The sequence below is a fragment of the Balaenoptera musculus genome, chromosome 13 (assembly GCF_009873245.2).
Source record: "Balaenoptera musculus isolate JJ_BM4_2016_0621 chromosome 13, mBalMus1.pri.v3, whole genome shotgun sequence".
NCBI lineage: Eukaryota > Metazoa > Chordata > Mammalia > Artiodactyla > Balaenopteridae > Balaenoptera > Balaenoptera musculus.
The window spans coordinates 50,523,426-50,548,645 of NC_045797.1; the positions used below are offsets into that span (position 1 = coordinate 50,523,426).

The following is a 25,220-nucleotide window of genomic DNA, read 5'->3' on the forward strand; positions in this document are numbered from 1 at the left end:
TACCTTGGATTTGTCACTGATTTCTTTCATATGACACCAAAAGCAAAAACAGCAAGAGAAAAAAAGAGATCAATGGGACATCATCAAAATTTAAAACCTGTGTGCCTTAATAAAGGACATCATCAAGGAAGTAAAAAGACAACTGACAGGATGGAAGAAAATTTTGCAAATCAGATATCTGATAAGTAAGTTGTATCTAGATACATATATACATACATACATAAAGAAAAACAAGCGAAAACAAAACAAAGCAAAACAAACAAAAAGAACTCCTGCAACCAATAATAAAAAAACAAATAACCTAATTAAAAATGGGTAAAGGATCTGAATAGACATTTCTCCAAAGAATATGTAAAAATGGCCAATAGCACATAAAAAGATGTTTAACATCATTCGTCATTAGGGAGATGCAAATCAAAATCACAATGAGATACCACTTCCTACCCACTGGGATGACTACTTAAAAAATGGAAAATAACAGGAGTTGGTAAAAAATGTGGAGAAATTGGAACCCTTATACACTACTGGTGGGACTGTGGTACAGTTCCTCAAAATGTTAAACATAGTGTTACCATATGACCCAGCAATTCCACTCCTAAGTACATATCCACGAGAAATGAAAACATATGTCCATATAAAAATTTGTACATGAATGGTCATAGCAGCATTATTCATAGTAGCCAAAAAGTGGAAAAAACACAAATGTCCATCAACTGATGAGTGGATAAATACAAAGTGATTTATTCATACAATAGAATATTATTCAATAATAAAAACGAACAAAGTACTAATACATGCTACAGCATGGATAAGCCTTGAAAACATTATGGTAACTGAAAGAAGCCAGTCTCCAAAAAACCACATATCCAGAATACGCAAGTCTATAAAGAGAGAAAGTTGATCAGTGGTTTTCTAGGGCGGAGAGGTTTGAGGGAAAATGAAGTGTGGCTGCTAATGGGTATGGGGTTTCTTTTTGGGATGACAAAGGTGTTCTAAAATTTATTGTAGTCATAGTTGCACAAGTTTGTGAATATACTAAAAACCATTGAACTGTACACTTTAAAGATACGCAATGGGAATTGTATCTCAGTAAGGCTGTTATAAAAAAAAAATTTTGGAAGGATTTCAAAGCTTGGCCTCTGGCAGAGGAAATATTTGGGAAGAAGAGTGATGGAGAATCTTTCTAGGACTCAGAAAATCATCTCAGCAGTCAGCTACCTTCTCTGCCTGTTGGTAAAGTGCACTGCAGAAAGGCATGTTCCCCCAAACAACAGGGGACCCTAAAATAGGTGATAGCAGAAGGAAGAGTTTTAACAGCAATTAAAATACTTTTTGAAAGGAAGTTGGGAAAATAATAGTGCATGACTAGTCAGCCTCTTCCTTGTAGTCAGAAAGAATGTAAATGGAGAGGAGCAATTGTCCTGGATGTCCTCAAGTGGGTTGCAAGACATGGATGAATGCCGAAGCCAGGGAGAAAACCTGATCTGAGCCAACACAGAGACAGATGAGTTTGGGAGGGTAGGACCAAGGCAGAGAGTTGGTACAAAATCCCTACAGAAAATGGGAATATAAGAAATGTTTGAGCACTTTGCATCACTGAACTGTTAATAGAGGTTACCTCTGCGGAGTGGCTCAGAGTGGAAGGAGAGAGGGCACTTTCACTTTTTATTGTATTTTTCTTCCTTGTTATTAAAATTTTTTTACAAGGAACATGTATTTGTTCATTGTAAATACATGTAAATACTTTGTGATTAACAACATAAGAATCAACTAGTTTGCTTTAGCAAATATGAGCATGACTATTTAAATGAGAAAAAGATCAGGAAGAGAACCACCCAGCAGAAGGAAGGGGAAACAGGAGAGAAAAGGAACAAAGGACGGGGGACAAAACTCACCACCAAAATGGCATTTGGAAAGGGAAGTAAATACATTATTACTTCAATTTTTTAAAAAACTAGTTGCAGAAAAGTTTTTGTAGCACAGGATAACAAATAAAGACTGTGCCCTTGATTTTGTACTTGCCTATTTCAGTGATTTTCTCAAGGTCACATAATTAAAGGTAGACGAGAATTTTAGTAAAAGAAAACTGTAATAGATAGATTGGAATGTTGAATGCCAGGCTAATATTTTAGTTTATTCTGCAGACAATGAGGATTTCCTGAAGAATTCTGACCAAGTGGAATTGTGTTTGGTAGTGGTTTGGTTACCAAACCTGGCTGTGCATCAAAATCATAGAGTTAGCTTTAAAAAATATAGAGATTCTGGGACCTACCACCTTTCTTATTCAGTAGGTTTGGGCTAAGGTCCTGGAGTCTACATTTATAAACCTCATGTGTTTCTGATGGCCTATCATATTTAGGAATGGGTGGAATATAGGATAGATTAGAGTGCAGGAAATAATGTAAACAGGGAGAAAGACAGAGGTTTCCGGAAAAGTTCCGGTACAGGGTGCTGCAGCACTGAACTGGAATGGTGGTAGAAAGAAAAGAATCAACATGACCATCATTATGAAGGTGGAATCAATATGATTTGGTGAGTGCTTGACTGTACTCTACATCCCATGAGGCAAATATCAGCCTGTTTTACTGACTACTGTGTATCCCAGAACCTTGCACAGTGTACCTGATGTAGTAAGGGCTCAATAATGTTAACTGAATGAATGAATGAATAAATGAATGAAAAAGAGAAAGGCAAAGCTGACCCCAGGGGTCTGAGTAGGGTAACTTAACACTGGTCGTACAGACATTTAGGGAATCTGGTTTCAGGAAAAATAATGGGACGGATTTTCCATGGTTGAGTCAGAAAGAATGGTGAGATGTTCAATGCTTTAAGGATTATGGGGGAACTTGTGCCTACACCGCTCTAGGGCATTGTGGCTAGGGCAGTACCGGGAAGAAGAAGTCTGGAGAATGTTTTCACTGTTTGAAGTCTTTATATAACTGTCTACAATATTGGGCTCTGTGAGACATTCAGTTGGGTCATCAGGTCTTGCTGTGTTCTCTGACTGCAGGTGGGAGGTTCACAACTAGGTGGTTTTCTACATCTCCCCCTTTGTAGCTTTTAATTAGGTCAGCTCCCCCAACACCTTCCGTCAGCATCCATGAAGGAGTTCATACTCCAACCATATTCACCCATTCATCCAACTACACCCTAGCTCTTCTCACCTCAAATCCCCTTTTACATCTGTCACAGCCCTCTTCTCCACAACTCCCAACCCCAATAACCACAGTCTGCTCCTGTGTTTACTTGGCCCTTGCCCTTTGGGTTCTGCTTCCCTTTCACAAAGAGACGGAGCTTTTGCTGGCTGGACCCTGAGCGTCCTCTTAGAAATGTTTTTGTACTTTCATTCTGCCTCTCTCTGCTCCTGGCCGCCCTGGACATCAGCTTCCAGGCTGGGACCCCACTACACTTGCTTCATTCTCCCCAAAAGGAGGGTCATGTAACAGCTTTGAAAAAGAAATGGGACATTTCCATCCTCCTTATAAGAGAAAGACCTGAACTAGTCCTGTGGTCCATTTCCATTAGGGTGAATCATACCTGGGTGTACTTATAGATCAAATAGAATGTCATCTTTCCTATGGAATCTTAGGAATTGCTTTAAAATTTTTTAATAAATTAAAATTAAAAGGACCACCCTGGCACCCAGGTACCACATTACATTGGAATTAGCTGTGTGACTGTAAGCAAGTCATTTCAGTTTAAATAAGGTTGATTTTGCTAAATGATGAACACTATCCCTTCTAAGTCTAACATTCTTTAACCTAGTAAATGTATCCCTTTGTTTCTGATCCCTCTATCCTGAGGTGGAGGAGAGGTTGAGATGGGGTATGTGGGCCCACAAACACTGGGGAGAAACATGGGAGTGGCACGTTGTAGTTTCCCTGGTTAATGCTGGGGAGGGAATGCCAGGAGGCCAAGTGGTCCAGCCAGGCTGGAGTGGCTTACCTGAAAAGGGTCTTCATAGCCACAGGCAACTGATGTGAGGCCTAGGAGCCAAAGGCTGCAGATAAATGAAGGTTAGAGGATTTGGGGATGTGACAGCCATGAGTAGTGGAGTTAGTACAAAATGAGAAGTGATATGGGAAAATTCCAGGTAGATAGGCTTTGCCCTGAATTTCTATTCCCTGTTTCTGTAGGTAGTCAGTTCCACTAAAGAGGGCCAGGATGGAACTCGGCATGCTGAGGTCTAATCCTGGCTGCCTTGGCTGCATCCAAGGATTTATTGAGTATCTACTCTACTCTCTGATTTCCCTTGCCCAACTCCCTTCCCCAGAGAAGCAACATTCTGCTATTACCAGTTTTCCCAGGGTCAGACTGATGCACCTGGAGACCTTCTCCCACTGTCTCAACTAGATGTTTTTGAATGGAGGAGCTACATTTCCAGTCATCAAAGGGAACAATGGGTAATGTTATGTAAAGAAAGGGAGAGGGTAATGTGTGTTTGTGGAACCAAGGAGCTAGGCCCCATTTTGTCAGGAGTGCAAACTTCTGGGTCTTCAGAGAGGTAAGGGTGTCATATGTACAGGATGTCACATTGTACTCTGCCCCTTCCATTCTTTTTTTTTTTTAAATTAACTTTTTTAAAAAATTAATTAATTAATTAATTTATTTATGGCTGTGTTGGGTCTTCGTTTCTGTGCGAGGGCCTTCTCTAGTTGCAGCAAGCGGGGGCCACTCTTCATCGCGGTGCGTGGGCCTCCCACTATCGCGGCCTCTCTCGTTGCGGAGCACAGGCTCCAACAGCGCAGGTTCAGTAATTGTGGTTCACGGGCCCAGCCGCTCTGCGGCACGTGGGATCTTCCCAGACCAGGACTCGAACCCGTGTCCCCTGCATTGGCAGGCAGACTCTCAACCACTGCGCCACCAGGGAAACCCTGCCCCCTTCCATTCTTTATCTGTGAAGGGAGCTGCTACTTAGGAAGACAAGTCTTTATTATAAGGATTGTTTGCTTATTTCAAACTATTTTTTTTCCTCTTGTCTCTGATTTCTCATTCTTTTATTTTTAAAATCAACTTAAAAAAACACTTTTTGAACAGTCAGGCTGTTGCCAATTTTTTTACTATTATAAACACTACCATGATAAACAGCTTTATACATACATCTTTGTATATTTGTTCAATTATTTCCTGAGGAAAAATTCCTGGAAGTAAAATTGCTGAATCAAAGAAGTTGATGTTTTGGAGGAATTTAATAAAATTTGCTAAATTACCCTCCAGAAATGTAACAGTATACATGCCATCAATCAATTATGACAGTACCCTTTCTCCATATGCAACAAACATTTTCAAATCTTTGCTAATCCTGAAAGGTTAAAAATATGTCTCCTTTTTTTTTTAATTTATTTATTTATTTATATTTATTTATGGCTGTGTTGGGTCTTCGTTTCTGTGCGAGGGCTTTCTCTAGTTGCGGCAAGTGGGAGCCACTCTTCATCGCGGTGCGCGGGCCTCTCACTATCACGGCCTCTCTTGTTGCGGAGCACAGGCTCCAGACGCGCAGGCTCAGTAATTGTGGCTCATGGGCCTAGTTGCTCCGTGGCACGTGGGATCTTCCCAGACCAGGGCTCAAACCCGTGTCCCCTGCATTGGCAGGCAGATTCTCAACCACTGCGCCACCAGGGAAGCCCTCCTTTTTAAATTAATTTCATTTTCAGTAACCAAAGATTTTTTTGTGACATGTTTATTTGCCATTTTAATTTCTTCTTTTTATGAGTTTCCTTTTCCTGTTCTTTGCTTATTTTTCTTTCACAACATTTAGCTTTATCTTATTTATTAGTAAGAGTTCTTTATATATTAAAACTATTAACCATTTGTCCACCATTGAAAGTATTTTTCTAGTTTGTCCTTTGTCTTTCTTTTTCCCCCCTGGTCTCTGATTAATAACATTCTCCCTTATTCCACCCAAGTGATCAAATCTGGCTTGGGAAAAACATAACCCAGAGAATCAAGAGTCTCATAATGGATCTTCATTACTTGCTGATATATTTCCTTCTGCTACGTCTCCAGGATCTCCCACTCTTGCTCCAAAAAATATGAGGCCACATCATCAAATGTCATGATTACCAGAGCAGGCTAGGCCGTAGTGCTTTGTGGTCCCACCCAGCCCCAACACAGCAATGCCCAGTGTCCTGGAAGCTTCCCGGCACCTTCCTTACCCTGTGGCCTCCCATTCTGCCAGACCCCTGTCCTTTGTCTTTATCACTGTGGCATTCACTTTGCTTTGTCTTTCTTGATCATAAAATTTTTTTATTTTTGTTTAGACAAATCTATCTGATACTTGCCTTTAGAAGAAAAAATCCTGAAAGAAGCCAGAGGAAAAAATCACCTTAATTATAGGAAACAAAGATAAGAATTACATCAGGCTTCTCCTTAAAAACCATGCAAGCGAGAAGAGAATAGAGTGAAATATTTAAAGTGTTGAACCAAAAACAAAAGCCACCAAACTAGAATACTGTGTCCAGTGAAATTATCCTTCAAAAGTGAAGGAGAAGTAGAAACTAACACAACATTGTAAAACAACTATACCCCAATAAAAAAATAATAAAATAAAAATAAATTAATTAATTAATGTTTTTAAAAAGTGAAGGAGAAATAAAGACTTTTTCAGACAAAGAAAAGCAAGGGAATTTATCACCAGTCATCCTGCCCTTGCAAGGAATGTTAAAAGAAGCTCTTCAGAGAGAAGAATATATAGATCATATATACAGAACTATAGAATATATAGATCAGAAACTCAGATCTACATTTGAAGAAAAAAGAATATTAGAGAAGAAACCAATGAAAGTAAAATAAAATCTTATATTTTTGTTATTCTTAATTGATCTAATAGATAACTGCTTGTTCAAAAATAACAATAGCAATAATGTATTGGTTGATTATAGCTTATGAATAAGTGAAATGAATGACAGCAATATTATAAGGGACAAGAGGGAAAAATTGGGAATACTCTGTTATAAGGTACCTGTCCTACCTATGAAGCAGTACAATGTTATTTTAAAATAGACTTAAGGACTTCCCCGGTGGCACAGTGGTTAAGAATCCACCTGCCAGTGCAGGGAACACGGGTTTGAGCCTTGGTCTGGGAAGATCCCACAGGCCGTGGAGCAACTAAGCCCATGCACCTCAACTACTGAGCCTGCTCTCTAGAGCCCGCGAGCCACAACTACTGAGCCTGTGTGCCACAGCTACTGAAGCCCACACGCCTAGAACCTGTGCTCCACAATAAGAGAAGCCACCGCAATGAGAAGCCCGTGCACCACAACGAAGAGTAGCCCTCTCTCGCCACAACTAGAGAAATCCCGCACACAGCAACCAAGACCCAATGCAGCCAAATAAATAAATAAATAAATAAAATCCTTTTTAAAAAATTTTAAAAATAAAGTAGACTTAAATTGGTTGTAAATGTGTATTGCAAACCCTAGGGCAAACATTTTTAAAAATTTTAAAGAAGTATAATTAATGTGCTAAGAGAAAATGGAATAATATAAAATGCTCAATTAAAAACAGAGAAGGCAGGATGGGAGGAAGCAGGACTGTGTGAGGTCACTTCCTGTGTGCAGGGTGGCTTCCTGCACTCCCACCCTTGCTCTCTTTTTGGCTGCCCTCGTGGTTGCATGCAGGCCCCTGGGAAGGGCCTGTCCCAGTCGGCTCTGGCCTACCACCGCAGCAATCCCACCTGGCTGAAGTTAACTTCTGACAACAGGAAGGAGCAGATCTACAAACTGGCCAAGAAGGGCCTGCCTCAGGGTGATCCTGAGAGACTCACATGGTGTTGTTTTATGACAGGCAATAAAATCTTGAGAATTCTTAAGTCCAAAGGACTTCCTCCTGACAGTCCTGAGTACCTCTAGCATTTAATTAAGAAAGTTTTTGCTGTTCGAAAGCATCTTCAGAGAAACAGAAAGGATAAAGATGCTAAATTCCTTCTGATTCTGATTAAGAGCTGCATTCACAGGTTGGCTCAATACTGTAAGACCAAACCCGTCCTCCCCTCACGCCCCCTCAATTTGGAAATACTAGTTATCCACAGCCTCTGCCCTGGTTGCATAAATTTTTCCATGTACTCAAGCAATAAAATCATTGTTTAACTAGAAAAAAAAAAAACAGAGAAGGCAGAAAAAGAGGGGAAGACAAGAAACAAGGGACAAGTGCAATGACTCGAAAACAGTTGCAAATATGGTAGATATTAATCCAATTATATCAATAATCATTTTAAATGTGAATGATCTAAATACACCAATTAAAAGACAGAGACTGAGAGGGTATATAAAAGCCATATTGTCTCTAAGAAGCCCACTTTAAATGTAAAGGCACATACAGATTGAAAGTAAAGGGGTAGAGAAAGATATACCATGGTGACACTAATCTAAAGAAAACTGGAGTAGCTGTATTAGTTTCAGACAAAGCTGACTTCAGAAAGAGGAAAATTATCATGGCACTATCAATAATATTAACAATAATATTCTTGATATAAATATCAATAATATCAGGGAGAATTATTAATGATAAAGGGGTCAATTCTCCAAGGAAACATAAAAATCCTGAATGTGTGGGTGCCTAACAACAGGGCATCAAAATATGTGAGGCAAAAACTGATAGACTGCAAGGAGAAGTAGAGGAAGCCACTATTATAGTTGGAGATATGAACACCCCTCTATTAGTAACTGACAGATCCAATAGGCAGAAAATCAGTAAGGATACAGTTGAACTGAACAGCATCATTAATCAACTGGATTTAACTGACATTTATAGAATACTTTATCCAGAAACAGCAGAATACACATTCTTCTCAAGCTTACATGGGACATACACCAAGATAGCCCACATTCAGTGCCATAAAACACACATTAACAAATTTAAAAGAATAGAAATCATACAAAGTATCCTCTCACACAGTGGAATTAAGTTAGAAATCAATAACAGAAAGATAAATAGAAATCCCAAAATATTTGGAGATTAAACAACACACTTCTAAATAACACATCAGTCAAAGAATATCTCAAAAAATGTTTTAAATATTTTGAACTAAATGAAAATACAACTTATCAAAATCTGTGGGAGGCAGTGAAAGCAATGCTAAGAGAGAAATTTATAGCATTGAATTCATATATTAGAAACAGAGAAAGATTTAAAAATAGTAATCTAAGCCTCCAATTTAGGACAGTTAGAGAAAGAAAAACAATATAAACCTAAAGCAAGCAGACCATATATTATATAAGCAGAAATCAATGAAATTTAAAACAGGAAAATAATAGAGAAAATCAGTGAAATCAAAAGCTGGTTCTTTGAAAAGATCACTGTTTGCCTCTGGATCTCCAAAGAAGGCATACAGATGGACAACAGGCACATGAAAAGATGCTCAATATCATTAATTATTAGAGAAATGCAAATCAAAACTACAATGAGGTATCACTTCACACCAGTCAGAATTGCCATCATTGAAAACTCTACAAATAATAAATGCTGGAGAGGGTGTGGAGAAAAGGGAGCCCTTCTGCACTGTTGGTGGGAATGTAAATTGGTGCAGCCACTCTGGAAAACAGTATGGAGGTTCCTTAAAAAACTAAAAATAGAGTTACCATATCATCCTGCACTCCTAGGCCTATATCTGGAGAACATGCTAACTTGAAAAGATACACGTACCCCAATATTCATAGCAGCACTATTTACAATGGCCAAGACATGGAAGCAACCTAAGTGTTCATCAACAGATAAATGGATAAAGAAGATGTGGTATACACACACACACACACACACACACACACACACACATACATATGGACTTCCCTGGTGGCGCAGTGGTTAAAACTCCGCGCTCCCAATGCAAGGGTCCCAGGTTCAATCCCTGCTCAGGGAACTAGATCCCACATGCATGCCGCAACTAAGAGTTTGCATGTCACAACTAAGGAGCTGCCTGCCACAACTAAGGAGCCTGTGAGCCACAACTAAGGAGCACAAATGCCACAACTACGGAGCATGCCTGACACAACCAAGACCTGGAGTAACCAAATAAATAAAACTAAAAAATATTGGACTTCCCTGGTGGCGCAGTGGTTAAGAATCCACCTGCCAATGCAGGGGACATGGGTTCGAGCCCTGGTTCAGGAAGATCCCACATGCCACTGACCAACTAAGCCTGTGTGCCACAACTACTGAACCTGCGCTCCAGAGCCCGCAAGCCACAACTACTGAGCCCTCGTCCCACAATTACTGAAACCTGCACGCCTAGAGCACATGCTCCACAAAAGAGAAGCCACCGCAATGAGACGCCCGTGCACTGCAACGAGGAATAGCCCCCGCTCGCGGCTACTAGAGAAAGCGCGCGTGCAGCAACGAAGACCCAATGCAGCCAAAAATAAATTAATTAATTAGAAAAAAATATATATATATATAGGTAAACACACACACACACACACACACACACACACACACACACACACACACTGGAATATTACTTAGCCATAAAAAAGAATGAAATCTTGCCATTTGCAGCAACATGGAGGGACCTAGAGATTATCATATTAAGTGAAGTAAGTCAGACAAAGACAATCATACAATATCACTTACAAGTGGAATCTAAAAAAATGATATAAATGAACTAATTTACAAAACAGAAACAGACTCACAGACATAGAAAACAAACTTACAGTTACAAAACCATAACCATATGGTTGTGGGGGGTTGGCGGGGGGCAGGGGAGAGATAAATTAGGAGTTTGGGATTAATGTATACACACTACTGCATATAATATAGATAAACAACAAGGACGTACTGCAAAGCACAAGGAAATATATTCAATATCTTGCAATAACTTATAATGGAAAAGAATCTGAAAAAGAATATGTATATATTCAATTATATATATAACTGAATCACTTTGCTGTACACCTAAAACTAATACAACATTGTAAATTAACTATACTTCAGTTTTTATAAATGGTTTAAAAATATATTTGCCTTGGGAATGTTTCTTTTTTAAACGGTCCTGTCTCTTTACCAAAGGACAATTTATATACCATAAACTTACCCATTGTAAGTGTACAGTTATATCAGTACTTCCAATAGAATTTGTACATGGTAGAAATGTTCTGTGATAAGCAAAGTCTAATCAGCAGCACTAGCCACCCAAAATGTGGCTAGTGTAACCTAGAAAATATATTTTTTAATTTTTTAATATTTTTTATTGAGGTAAAATTCATGCTATATAAAATTTGCCATTTTAACCATTTTAAAGTGTACAATTCACCGGCATTTATTATTTTCACAGTGTTACATAACCATCTCTATCTAGTTCCAAAATATTTCATCACCCCAAAAGAAAACTCCACACCCATCAAGCAGTAACTCGTCCTATCCCCTTCCCCCAACCCTTGGCAACCTGTAATCTGCTTTCTGTCTCTTTAGATTTGCCTATTCTGGATATTTCATATAAATGGAGTCATACAATATGTGACTCTTTGTATCTGACTTCTTTCACTTAGCATAATGTTTTCAAGGTTCATCCATGTTGCAGCATGTGCCAGTATTCCATTCTTTTTTATAGATGTACCACAGTTTGTTTATCCATTCGTCAGTTGATGGACATTTGGGTTGTTTCCACCTTTTGGTTATTGTAAATAGTGCTGGTATGAAAATTCATACCAACTTTTGTTTGAATATCTGTTTTCAGTTATTTTGGGTATATATCTAGGAGTGGAATTGTTTGGACATGTGATAATTCTATGTTTAACTTTTTAAAGAAACTGCCAACATGTTTTCCTCAGCAGCTCTATTACTTTACATTCCCAGGAGCAAAGTACAATGATTCCAGTTTCTCTGCATCCTCATCAACACTTGTTCTTTTCTTTTCTTTTCTTTTTTTAAATTATAGCTATCCTACTGAGTGTGAAGTAGCATCTCATTGTGGTTCTGATGTGCATTTCTCTGGTGACTAATTATGTTGAGGACCTTTCATGTGCTTATTGGCCAGTTGTATGTCATCTTTGGAGAAATGTCTATTTGGTTCTTTGCCCGTTTTGGAATTGGGTTGTTTGTCTTTTTGTTATTCAGTTGCAAGAATTCTTTATGTGTTCTGGATATTCCTTATCAAATATATGATTTGCAAATATTTTCTCCCATTCTGTTTGTTGTTTTTTCACTTTTGATGGTGTCCTTTTGTTCATATTTTTAATTTTTATGCCAAATGTATCTATTTTTTCTTTTGTTACTTGTACTTTTCATGTAATATCTCAAACTCTATTGCCAAATCAAAGGTTATAAAGATTTACTCATATATTTTCTTCTAAGAGTTTTATAGTTTTAGCCCTTACATTTAGGTCTTTGGTTTATTTTGAGTTAATATTCATATATGGTGTAAGGTAAGGATCCAACTTCACTCTTTTGCATGTGGCTATTCAGTTGCCCCAGAATGATTTGTTGAAGAGATTATTCTTTCCTTATTGAAAAGTCTTGGCACCATTTAATTGACCATAGGTTTATGGATTTATTTCTGGACACTCAATTCTATTCCTCTGAATAATACAATTTTTTTTTTTAATTTCTTTCTTTCTTTCTTTATTTTTGACTGTGTTGGTTCTTCATTTCTGTGCGAGGGCTTTCTTCAGTTGTGGCGAGCGGGAGCCACTCTTCATCGCGGTGTGCGGGCCTCTCACCGTCGCGGCCTCTCGTTGCGGAGCACGGCTCCAGACGCGCAGGCTCAGCAGTTGTGGCGCACGGGCTTAGTTGCTCCGCGGCATGTGGGATCCTCCCGGACCAGGGCTCAAACCCGTGTCCCCTGCATCGGCAGGCAGACTCTCAACCACTGCGCCACCAGGGAAGCCCTGAATAATACAATTTTAATAAATTTAAATTTAAATAGCCGCATGTGCCCAGTGGCAACCATATAGGAGAGCACAAAATTAGATGAGTTTTAGTTAATTCAGTTGTGCAACCGTCACCACAATCCAGATTTAGAACACTTCCATCATGGGATTCTTCTTTTTTTAAAAAAATTAATTAATTAATTTATTTGGCTGTGTTGGGTCTTCGTTGCTGCACGTGGGCTTTCTCTAGTTGTGGCGAGCGGGGGCTACTGTTCATTGTGGTGCGCGGGCTTCTCATTGCGGTGGCTTCTCTTGTTGCAGAGCACAGGCTCTAGGCGTGCGGGCTTCTGTAGTTGTGGCATGCGGGCTCAGTAGTTGTGGCACGTGGGCTCTAGAGCTCAGGTTAAGTAGTTGTGGCACACAGGCTTAGTTGCTCTGCAGCATGTGGGATCTTCCTGGACCAGGGCTCGAACCCGTGTCCCCTACATTGGCAGGCAGATTCTTAACCACTGCGCCACCAGGGAAGCCCTATCATGGGATTCTTTATTATTTTTAATTTCCGTTACTTCTTTCCACTTAACGATTTTTTAGTTTTACTCCAATTAAGTTTTTTTTTTGATATTATTTATTTATTTATTTATTTTCACACACACACACACACACACACACACACACACACACACACACTGTATTTTATTTTTACAAGAGATAAAATAGACTGACACCAAGCATTGTAAATGGATGACCACAACAAAAGCAACAATGATTGCAATTACCAAACACGAAACACACTCATACTATGTCATAATATTGACATTCAGTCCAGTAATCCTCCACTGTAACAGCTCCTTTACTTCGCAATGAAAATTGATTTGTATATTCTTTGCCTCTGAGTCCTTGTGGGATTTTTTTTTAATAATTGAAACAGAAAGTCGCAAAAATTATAATCATCCTCATCAGTTCACTCAGTCCCATGTAATTAATTTTTTTTTCATCTTGATCTTTTGTTAGCACTTTTATGAGTTCATCAGTTTTTCATTAGAGTTCTGAAAATGCTTATTCATTCAGTTCAGCAGTACAGTCAGTTACCAGAAAACTGTACTTGTCAGAGTCTTTTCCATGAATTCCTTGAAGATGAAACCCTTTTATAGGAACATATTTGCAAAAGCATCAGAGTACACTCATAACTGTCTGTAAATGACAAAAGACTTAAAAATGACCACAGTTAAAGATTTGATGAAAGTTCATAATAATGCAATTGACAAGGAAATTTAGTTATTTCTGAGATATACATTTTAAAGTAATAACTAGAATTATGACTTATAACATTACACCAGAACATATAAGATTTTTAGAAATTTCATGTAATGTCTGAAACATTTATATTAACATATTTCCATACAAATAACCCAATGAAAGTTTAGTATTAGTTGTTTTGTTTTTTTTTTTTTTTATACTGCAGGTTCTTATTAGTCATCAATTTTATACACATCAGTGTATACATGTCAATCCCAATCGCCCAATTCAGCACACCACCATCCCCAACCCACCGCAGTTTTCCCCCCTTGGTGTCCATATGTCTGTTCTCTACATCTGTGTCTCAACTTCTGCCCTGCAAACCGGCTCATCTGTACCATTTTTCTAGGTTCCACATACATGCGTTAATATACGATATTTGTTTTCCTCTTTCTGACTTACTTCACTCTGTATGACAGTCTCTAGATCCATCCACATCTCAACAAATGACTCAATTTCGTTCCATTTTAAGGCTGAGTAATATTCCATTGTATATATGTACCACATCTTCTTTATCCATTCATCTGTCGATGGGCATTTAGGTTGCCTCCATGACCTGGCTACTGTAAATAGTGCTGCAATGAACAGTGGGGTGCATGTGTCTTTTTGAATTATGGTTTTCTCTGGGTATATGCCCAGTAGTGGGATTGCTGGATCATATGGTAAATCTATTTTTAGTTTTTTAAGGAACCTCCATATTGTTCTCCATAGTGGCTGTATCAATTTACATTCCCACCAACAGTGCAAGAGGGTTCCCTTTTCTCCACACCCTCTCCAGCATTTGTTGTTTGTAGATTTTCTGATGATGCCCATTCTAACTGGTGTGAGGTGATACTTCATTGTAGTTTTGATTTGCATTCCTCTAATAATTAGTGATGTTGAGCATCTTTTCATGTGCTTCTTGGCCATCTGTATGTCTTCTTTGGAGAAATGTCTATTTAGGTCTTCTGTCCATTTTTGGATTGGGTTGTTTGTTTCTTTAATATTGAGCTGAATGAACTGTTTATATATTTTGGAGATTAATCCTTTGTCTGTTGATTCATTTGCAAATATTTTCTCCCATTCTGAGGATTGTCTTTTCATCTTGTTTATGGTTTCCTTTGCTGTGCAAAAGCTTTGAAGTTTCATTAGGTCCCATTTGTTTATTTTTGTTTTTATTTCCATTAGGTGGATCAAAAAAGATCTCGCTGTGATTTATGTCAAAGAGTGTTCTTCCTATGTTTTCCTCTAAGAGTTTTATAGTGTCCGGTCTTACATTTAGGTCTCAAATCCATTTTGAGTTTATTTTTGTGTATGGTGTCAGGGAGTGTTCTAATTTCATTCTTTTACATGTAGCTGTCCAGTTTTCCCAGCGCCACTTATTGAAGAGACTGTCTTTTCTCCATTGTTTATCTATGCCTCCTTTGTCATAGATTAGTTGACCATAGGTGTGTGGGTTTATCTCTGGGCTTTCTATCTTGTTCCATTGATCTATGTTCTGTTTTTGTGCCAGTACCATATTGTCTTGATTACTGTAGCTTTGTAGTATAGTCTGAAGTCAGGGAGTCTGATTCCTCCAGCTCCGTTTTTTTCCCTCAAGACTGCTTTGGCTATTCGGGGTCTTTTGTGTCTCCATACAAATTTTAAGATGATTTGTTCTAGTTCCGTAAAAAATGCCATTGGTAATTTGATAGGGATTGCATTGAATCTGTAGATTGCTTTGGGTAGTACAGTCATTTTCACAATATTCATTCTTCCAATCCAAGCTCATGGTATATCTCTCCACCTGTTGGTATCATCTTTAATTTCTTTCATCAGTGTCTTATAGTTTTCTGCATACAGGTCTTTTGTCTCCCAGGTAGGTTTATTCCTAGGTATTTTATTCTTTTGTTGCAATGGTAAATGGGAGTGTTTCCATAATTTCTCTTTCAGATTTTTCATCATTAGTGTATAAGAATGCAAGAGATTTCTGTGCATTAATTTTGTATCCTGCAACTTTACCAAATTCATTGATGAGCTCTAGTAGTTTTCTGGTGGCAATTTTAGGATTCTCTATGTATAGTATCATGTCATCTGCAAACAGTGACAGTTTTACTTCTTCTTTTCCAATTTGTATTCCTTTTATTTCTTTTTCTTCTCTGATTGCTGTGGCTAAGACTTCCAAAACTATGTTGAATAATAGTGGTGAAAGTGGACATCCTTGTCTCGTTCCTGATCTTAGAAGAAATGCTTCCAGTTTTTCACCATTGAGAATGATGTTTGCTGTGGGTTTGTCATATATGTCCTTTATTAGGTTGAGGTAGGTTCCCTCTATGCCCACTTTCTGGAGAGTTTTTACATAAATGGGTGTTGAATTTTGTCAAAAGCTTTTTCTGCATCTATTGAGGTGATCATATGGGTTTTATTCTTCAATTTGTTAATATGGTGTATCACATTGATTGATTTGCGTATATTGAAGAATCCTTGCATCCCTGGGATAAATCCCACTTGATCGTGGTGTATGATCCTTTTAATGTGTTGTTGGATTCTGTTTGCTAGTATTTTGTTGAGGATTTTTGCATCTATATTCATCAGTGATACTGGTCTGTAATTTTCTTTTTTTGTAGTATCTTTCTCTGGTTTTAGTATCAGGGTGATGGTGGCCTCATAGAATGAGTTTGGGAGTGTTCCTTCCTCTGCAAGTTTTTGGAAGAGTTTGAGAAGGATGGGTGTTAGCTCTTCTCTAAATGTTTGATAGAATTCACCTGTGAAGCCATCTGGTCCTGGACTTTTGTTTGTTGGAAGATTTTTAATCACAGTTTCAAATTCATTACTTGTGATTGGTCTGTTCATATTTTCTATTTCTTCCTGGTTCACTCTTGGAAGGTTATACGTTTCTAAGAATTTGTCCATTTCTTCCAGGTTGTCCATTTTATTGGCATAGAGTTGTTTGTAGTAGTCTCTTAGGATGCTTTGTGTTTCTGCGGTGTCTGTTGTAACTTCTCCTTTTTCATTTCTAATTTTATTGATTTGAGTCCTCTCCCTCTTTTTCTTGATGAGTCTGGCTAATGGCTTATCAATTTTGTTTATCTTCTCAGAGAACCAGCTTTTAGTTTTATTGATCTTTGCTATTGTTTTCTTTGTTTCTATTTCATTTGTTTCCTTTCTGATCTTTATGATTTCTTTCCTTCTGCTAACTGTGGGTTTTGTTTGTTCTTCTTTCTCTAGTTCCTTTAGGTGTAAGGTTAGATTGTTTACTTGAGATTTTTCTTGTTTCTTTAGATAGGCTTGTATAGCTATAAACTTCCCTCTTAGAACTGCTTTTGCTGCATCCCATAGGTTTTGGATCATCGTGTTTTCATTGTCATTTGTCTCTAGGTATTTTTTGATTTCCTCTTTGATTTCTTCAGTGATCTCTTGGTTATTTAGTAACGTATTGTTTAGCCTCCATGTGTTTGTGTTTTTTACGTTTTTTTTCCCTGTAATTCATTTCTAATCTCATAGCGTTGTGGTCAGAAAAGATGCTTGATATGATTTCAATTTTCTTAAATTTACCATAGCTTGATTTGTGACCCAAGATGTGATCTATCCTGGAGAATGTTCCGTGTGCACTTGAGAAGAAAGTGTAATCTGCTGTTTTTGGATGGAATGTCCTATAAATATCAATTAAATCTATCTGGTCTATTGTATCATTTAAAGCTTGTGTTTCCTTATTTATTTTCATTTTGGGTGATCTGTCCATTGGTGTAAGTGAGGTGTTAAAGTCCCCCACTATTATTGTGTTACTGTCAATTTCCTCTTTTGTAGCTGTTAGCAGTTGCCTTATATATTGAGGTGCTCCTATGTTGGGTGCATATATATTTATAATTGTTATATCTTCTTCTTGGATTGATCCCTTGATCATTATGTAGTGTCCTTCCTTGTCTCTTGTAACATTCTTTATTTTAAAGTCTATTTTATCTGATATGAGTATAACTACTCCAGCTTTCTTTTGATTTCCACTTGCATGGAATATCTTTTTCCATCCCCTCACTTTCAGTCTGTATGTGTCCCTAGGTCTGAAGTTGGTCTCATGTAGACAGCATATATATGGGTCTTGTTTTTGTATCCATTCAGCAAGCCTGTGTCTTTTGGTTGGAGCATTTAATCCATTCACGTTTAAGGTAATTATCAATATGTATGTTCCTATGACCATTTTCTTAATTGTTTTGGGTTTGTTTTTGTAGGTCCTTTTCTTCTCTTGTGTTTCCCACTTAGAGAAATTCCGTTAGCATTTGTTGTAGAGCTGGTTTGGTGGTGCTGAATTCTCTTAGCTTTTGCCTGTCTGTAAAGCTTTTGATTTCTCCATCAAATCTGAATGAGATCCTTCCCTGGTAGAGTAATCTTGGTTGTAGGTTCTTCCCTTTCATCACTTTAAGTATATCATGCCACTCCCTTCTGGCTTGTAGAGTTTCTGCTGAGAAATCACCTGTTAACCTTATGGGAGTTCCCTTATATATTATTTCTCGTTTTTCCCTTGCTGCTTTCAATAATTTTCTTTGTCTTTAATTTTTGCCAATTTGATTACTATGTGTCTCGGCGTGTTTCTCCTTGGGTTTATCCTGAATGGGACTCGCTGCACTTCCTGGACTTGGGTGGCTATTTCGCAAGTAGTAGTAGTTTTCATTTCAGTTATTGTATTGTTCATCTCTGTTTGTTTGTTCTTTAATTCTTCTAGGTCTTGTTAAACATTTCTTACATCTTCTCGATCTTTGCCTCCATTCTTTTTCTGAGGTCCTGGATCATCTTCACTGTCATTATTCTGAATTCTTTTCTGGAAGGTTGGCTATCTCCACTTCATTTAGTTGTTTTTCTGGGGTTTTATCTTGTTCCTTCATCTGGTATATAGCCCTCTGCCTTTTCATCTTGTCTATCTTTCTGTGAATGTGGTTTTGTTCCACAGGCTGCAGGATTGTAGTTTTTCTTGCTTCTGCTGTCTGCCCTCTGGTGGTTGAGGCTATCTAAGAGGCTTGATGGGAGGCCTCTGTTGGTGGGTAGAGCTGACTGTTGCTGTGGTGGTCAGAGCTCAGTAAAACTTTAATCCACTTGACTGTTGATGGGTGGGGCTGGGTTCCCTCCCTGTTGGTTGTTTTGCCTGAGGCAACCCAACACTGGAGCCTACCTGGGCTCTTTGGTGGGGCTAATGACAGACCTCTGGAGGGCTCACGCCAAGGAGTACTTCCCAGAACTTCTGCTGCCAGTGTCCTTGTCCCCACGGTGTGAAACAGAGCCACCCCCCGCCTCTGCAGGAGACCTTCCAACACTAGCAGGTAGGTCTGGTTCAGTCTCCTATGGGGGTCACTGCTCCTTCCCTTGGGTCCCGATGCACACACTATTTTTTTTTTTTAATTTTTATTTATTTATTTATTTTCAGCTGTGTTGGGTCTTCGTTTCTGTGTGAGGGCTTTCTCTTGTTGCGGCAAGCGGGGGCCACTCTTCATCGCGGTGCGCGGGCCTCTCACTATCGCGGCCTCTCTCGTTGTGGAGCACAGGCTCCAGACGCGCAGGCTCAGTAATTGTGGCTCACAGGCCTAGTTGCTCCACGGCATGTGGGATCTTCCCAGACCAGGGCTCGAACCCATGTCCCCTGCATTGGCAGGCAGATTCTCAACCACTGCGCCACCAGGGAAGCCCCCGATGCACACACTATTTTGTGTGTGCCCTCCAAGAGTGGGGTCTCTGTTTCCCCCAGTCCTGTCGAAGTCCTGCAATCAATTCCCACTAGGCTTCAAAGTCTGATTCTCTATGAATTCCTCCTCCCGTTGCCGGACCCCCAGGTTGGGGAGCCTGACGTGGGGCTCAGAACCTTCACTCCAGTGGGTGGACTTCTGTGGTATAAGTGTTCGCCAGTCTGTGAGTCACCCACCCACCAGTTATGGGATTTGATTTTACTCTGATTGTGCCCCTCCTACCGTCTCATTGTGGCTTCTCCTTTGTCTTTGGATGTGGGGTATCTTTTTTGGTGAGTTCCAGTGTCTTCCTGTTGATGATTGTCCAGCAGCTGGTTGTGATTCTGGTGTTCTCGCAAGAGGGAGTGAGAGCACATCCTTGTACTCCGCCATCTTGGTTCCTCCTCCAATTAAGTTTTGACTATGATCCAGCCTTTAGGTATATGTATAGTTTTTATGTTAGGAGAATTCATAAACTTTTGGATTAACTTGTTGGCTATTTTTCCTTTTGACTGTTAATTGACATCAGGGCAAAAAGAAAATGAGAATTTTGCTTAAGAATGGAGGTCAGGTGGAAAAGAGAGGAAATTTGGGAGTAGAGGGCATATCATGGGAAAGGTGATAGAGGGGACATCAAGAGCGCAATGGACACAACCAGGCCCACTTTTCCAGGGTCAGATCAAGAAGGGGAAAGATCGTTAAGGCCAAATCTCTCCTAGCCAGAGTTCTTTTGGTAAGTGTTCGCTCTTAGGGGATAAAATGTCCAATATTTCTTTTTTTTTTTTCTCCCTCCCTCTGTCCTCTTCTGAGATGGTGAACTGGCTTACAGAGGAGGAGTATTACTTACATGACCACATGGCAGTGGAGGCGCTGGGACCCGTATGATGTCTTCTGGCTCCTTACTGGCCTTGGTTGTAAAATGATTCAATCAGACAGTTTTCTGAACTGGAGACAACTGAAGAAAAGCTAGTGCTGCCTGACTATTGTGGTTGATATGCTGGCGACCATAACTGGATCCCCATCACCACAACTATGTGTTCTTGGTCCTAATGTTCCCCACCTCTGAATTTCTCTTTATTCTATCCCCCATTCTTCCCCAGTCTGCTGAAGCTCCTAGCCCTAGCTCTCTCCTTTACCTCCCAACATGGTGGCACTGATGGTCCCTGGGCTTCTTCGCCTAGGGCAGCAAGTTTTGGGTAGAAGTATACTTCACATTATGGAAGAAATAGTATAGTCTGGACTTCCCTGGTGGCGCAGTGGTTAAGAATCCGCCTGCCAATACAGGGGACATGGGTTCAATCCCTGGCCCGGGAAAATTCCACATGCCACGGAGCAACAAAGCCCATGCGCCAGAACTGCTGAGCCTGTGCTCTAGAGCCTGTGAGCCACAACTACTGAGCCCTCGTGCCACAACTACTGAAGCCTGCGCGCCTAGAGCCCGTGCTCCACAGCAGGAGAAGCCACCGCAATGAGAAGCCCAGGCACCACAACGAAGAGTAGCCCCCACTTGCCACAACTAGAGAAAGCCTGGGCGCAGCAACAAAGACCCAATGCAGCCAAAAATAAATAGATAAAATATAATAATTAAAAAAGAAAGAAAGAAATAGTATGGTCTGAGTCCTTCAGGTTAGTCATTGATGTGTAAAGTATCATGACACCAGGTTTTCACCACAATTTTTTTTTACTGGAAAAATAGCTGAGTAATGATTTTTTTAAGCAGGTATCCATCCTTCTCCTGAAGCTCTGAAACCTATTGCTACAGTGGATGGCAAGTCCCATGAGAGCAAGATTTAGAGTATATAGAAATACATATGACAATATCTATTTATCTATCTATCTATCTCTCTCTCTCTATATATATATATATTTCCCCTGTGTTATACTGTCTCTTCCCCATACGCTCCATAAAAGAAAGACCTTGTACACCTTTTTTACTTCTGCACCCGACCTCCTACAATAGTGCATGGCATATAAGAAGGGCATACAAGTTTCCTGGGTGGATGGGTGAATGAATGGGGTACAACTGCATCCTGCATTAGTTCACTGTGACTAAATTTAGGAAGAAAATTATGCTGCTAATAAAAAACTAAGCAGAAATGAGTTTTAAACCACCTAATTGTTTTGTTTTCTCGTGCCACTATTTTCTCTGAGTCCAGAATTAACTGTTTCATCTAGTTATTAACCAATGTTACAAAAAGCTAATGCTAATACAAATAATTCTTCAATCTCTGCCCTCACCAAGGGGAACTGTTACATATATAATTCAAATGATCAGATAAATGTGTACCTGATGTGCATATGTTTTTAGGCTGAGGAATTTCTGGCCTTAAGGTTAATTTTAAGCAGTCAGACTTGGTCTTACACATTACATATTTTCATTAACACTGTTGCTGCCTAGAGAAAAATTTCCCTCTATTGAGTTGCTATGAGTAATTCAAAATTTTTTGATTCTGAAAGTAATATGAACTTACTGTAGAAAATTTGAAAATTGACAAGAACTTTTGCTTGTTTTGCTGAGTTGGTGGTGGATGTATGCATATTTGAAGAAGCAATTTTTTCTGTTTAAAAAAGGAGAGAGATTTTGAGGCCTGAGATGGGGAAGATCTGGAATTGAGGAAGCCAGAAATCAGCCTATCTAGGTACCAGATTGTCTAAATGCTACCCAGGAAAGGACAACAAAAGGAAACCTTGTTTGGCTTGTAGCTGGAGAGAAGGGAGAGTTGAAGCATATATTAGTCAGGGTTCTTCAGAAAATCAGAACCAATGGGAGATATATAAATAGACTTATTAGGAAGAATTGCCTCACACATTATGGAGGCTGAGAAGTCCTATTTGCCATCTGTAAGCTGGAGACCCAGGAAAGCTTGTGATGTAGTTCCAGTCCAAGTCAAAAGGCCTGAGAACCAGGAGAACTGATGGTATACCTTTTAGTACAGTTCAAAGGCCTGAACCAGAGAGCCAATGGAGTAAGTTCCAGTGCCAGGGCAGGGGACTACCTATGTCCAGCTCAAGTAGTCAGGCAGAGAGAGCAAATTCTCCCTTCCTTCACCTTTTTGTTCTATTCAGACCCTCAACAGATTACATAATTGGAAAGGGAATCTGCTTTATTCAGTCTAGGGATTCAAATGCTAATCTCTTCCAGAAACACCTTCACAGACACACCTAGAAATAATGTTAACTGGATATCTGGACATCCCATGGCCCAGTCAAGTTGACACAAAATTAGCCATCACAAGGCACACCTGAAGGAAATATATGAAGGGTTGTGAACTGTACAGTGTAAAACTCTCCTCTGTCTTCTTATAAAATCTTGAGTACACATTGTAAAGCAATTATACTCCAATAAAGACGTTAAAAAAAAAAAAATCTTGAGTACAAATCAACACTTGGTCCTAATGGAATCCTCCCGGGGAACAAAAGAGATAGTGAGTCCTATTTAGCAATAGGTTGCAGGCTATGACAGAACCATATTAGCCATAGGGACTAACACGGAAAAATCTTAAAAGAAGAAAATGTAAACGCTCTAATTCCACTTCACAACAATGACCTTTATTGACCTTGTGGTATGTTTCTTACCTTCTTTTGCATATGTATGTATATATGTGTTTGTGAGTATACATATGCAATAAAATTGGGACTGCATTGTATAAATAGTTTTCTGTTCTACAGTTTTTACCTTACATTAAATCATGACTATTGAATATTTAAATATTCTTCAAAAACATGATACTTAGTGCCTGCGTAATAGTTCATCAATACAGATATACCAGAGTTATTTCATTACATCTCTATTATAGATATTTATCAGTTTCCAACTTTTTATTATTACAAGAACTCTAGCATGAATATCTTTTAATGTAAATCTACATGGGCATCTGTAATTCTTTCCTTAGGGTCGAGTTCAGCCAGTCAAAGGGCATGAAACTTTTTGACTCTTGATCTATTCTGCCATTTTGCCAAAACACCTTTCAAAGTGTGTGATTTACACTGTCACTAGCACAACAACAGAAAGATTATTTTCACCTGTTTTTGTAGTTTATATAAATGAAATCACAAGGTGTGTTCTCTTTTGAGTCTGGTTTCTTTTCCACAATACATGTTTGTGAGATTCATTCATATTGTTGCATACAGTTGCAGATTGTTTCTTCTTATTGCTGTTAGAGTTCCATTGTGTGACTATACCACAATTTATTTATCCATTGATGAGCATTTGGGCATTTTCCCATTCGGCATTATTATGAGTAGTGCTGCTCTGACATGTCTTTTGGAGAATACGTGTCCACTTCTCTGTGTTTAGTTACCTAGAAGTAGAATTGCTGAGTATACACATATTGAACTTTAATAGATAATGTCAAAATTGTTTCTGAAGTGGTCATAACCAATTTACATCCCATCAGCAAGGTGCGAGAGTTACAGTTGCTTCACATCCTTACCAATGTTTAGTATTGTTAGTGGTTGTTTTTTTTAAACATCTTTATTGGAGTATAATTGCTTTACAATGTTGTGTTAGCTTCTTCTGTATAACAAAGAAAATCAGCTATATGTATACATATATCCCCTCCCTCTTGCATCTCACTCCCACCCTCCCTATCCCACACCTCTAGGTGGTCACAAAGCACCGAGCTGATCTCCCCGTCCTGCTTCCCACTAGCTATCTATTTTACATTTGGTAGTGTATATATGTCAATGCTACTCTCTCACTTTGTCCCAACTTACGCTTCCCCCTCCCCGTATCCTCAAGTCCATTCTCTACATCTGTGTCTTTATTCCTGTCCTGCCCCTAGGTTCATCAGAACCTTTTTTTTTTTTTTTTAAGATTCCATATATATGTGTTAGCATACAGTATTTGTTTTTCTCTTTCTGACTTACTTCACTCTGTATGACAGACTCTAGGTCCATCCATCTCACTACAAATAACTCAGTTTCGTTTCTTTTTATGGCTAATATTCCATTGTATATATGTGCCACATCTTCTTTATCCATTCATCTGTCGATGGACAGTTAGGTTGCTTCCATGTCCTGGCTATTGTAAATAGAGCTGCAGTGAACATTGTGGTACATGTTTCTTTTTGAATTATGGTTTTCTCAGAGTATATGCCCAGTAGTGGGATTGCTGGGTCGTATGGCAGTTCTATTTTTAGTTTTTTAAGGAACCTCCATACCACCATTCGCCATAGTGGCTGTATCAATTTACATTCCCACCAACAGTGCAAGAGGGTTCCCTTTTCTCCACACCCTCTCCAGAATTTATTGTTTGAAGATTTTTTGATGACGGCCATTCTGACCAGTGTGAAGTGATAGCTCATTCTGGTGGGTATGTAACACTAGCTCATTGTGGTTTTAATTTGAGTTTTCCTGATGACTAATATTGAGTGCCTTTTCATATGTTTATTAGCCATTTAGATATACTCTTTTGTGAAGTACCTGTTCAAATTTTTGCTCTTTTTTTTCTATCCAG

General features: G+C 39.0%; 1 pseudogene; it reads left to right on the forward strand.

Moving 5' to 3' along the window:
- The first annotated feature begins 7,613 nt into the window (after positions 1-7,613).
- LOC118905763 lies at positions 7,614-8,049 on the forward strand (annotated as a pseudogene).
- Positions 8,050-25,220: the final 17,171 nt, after the last annotated feature.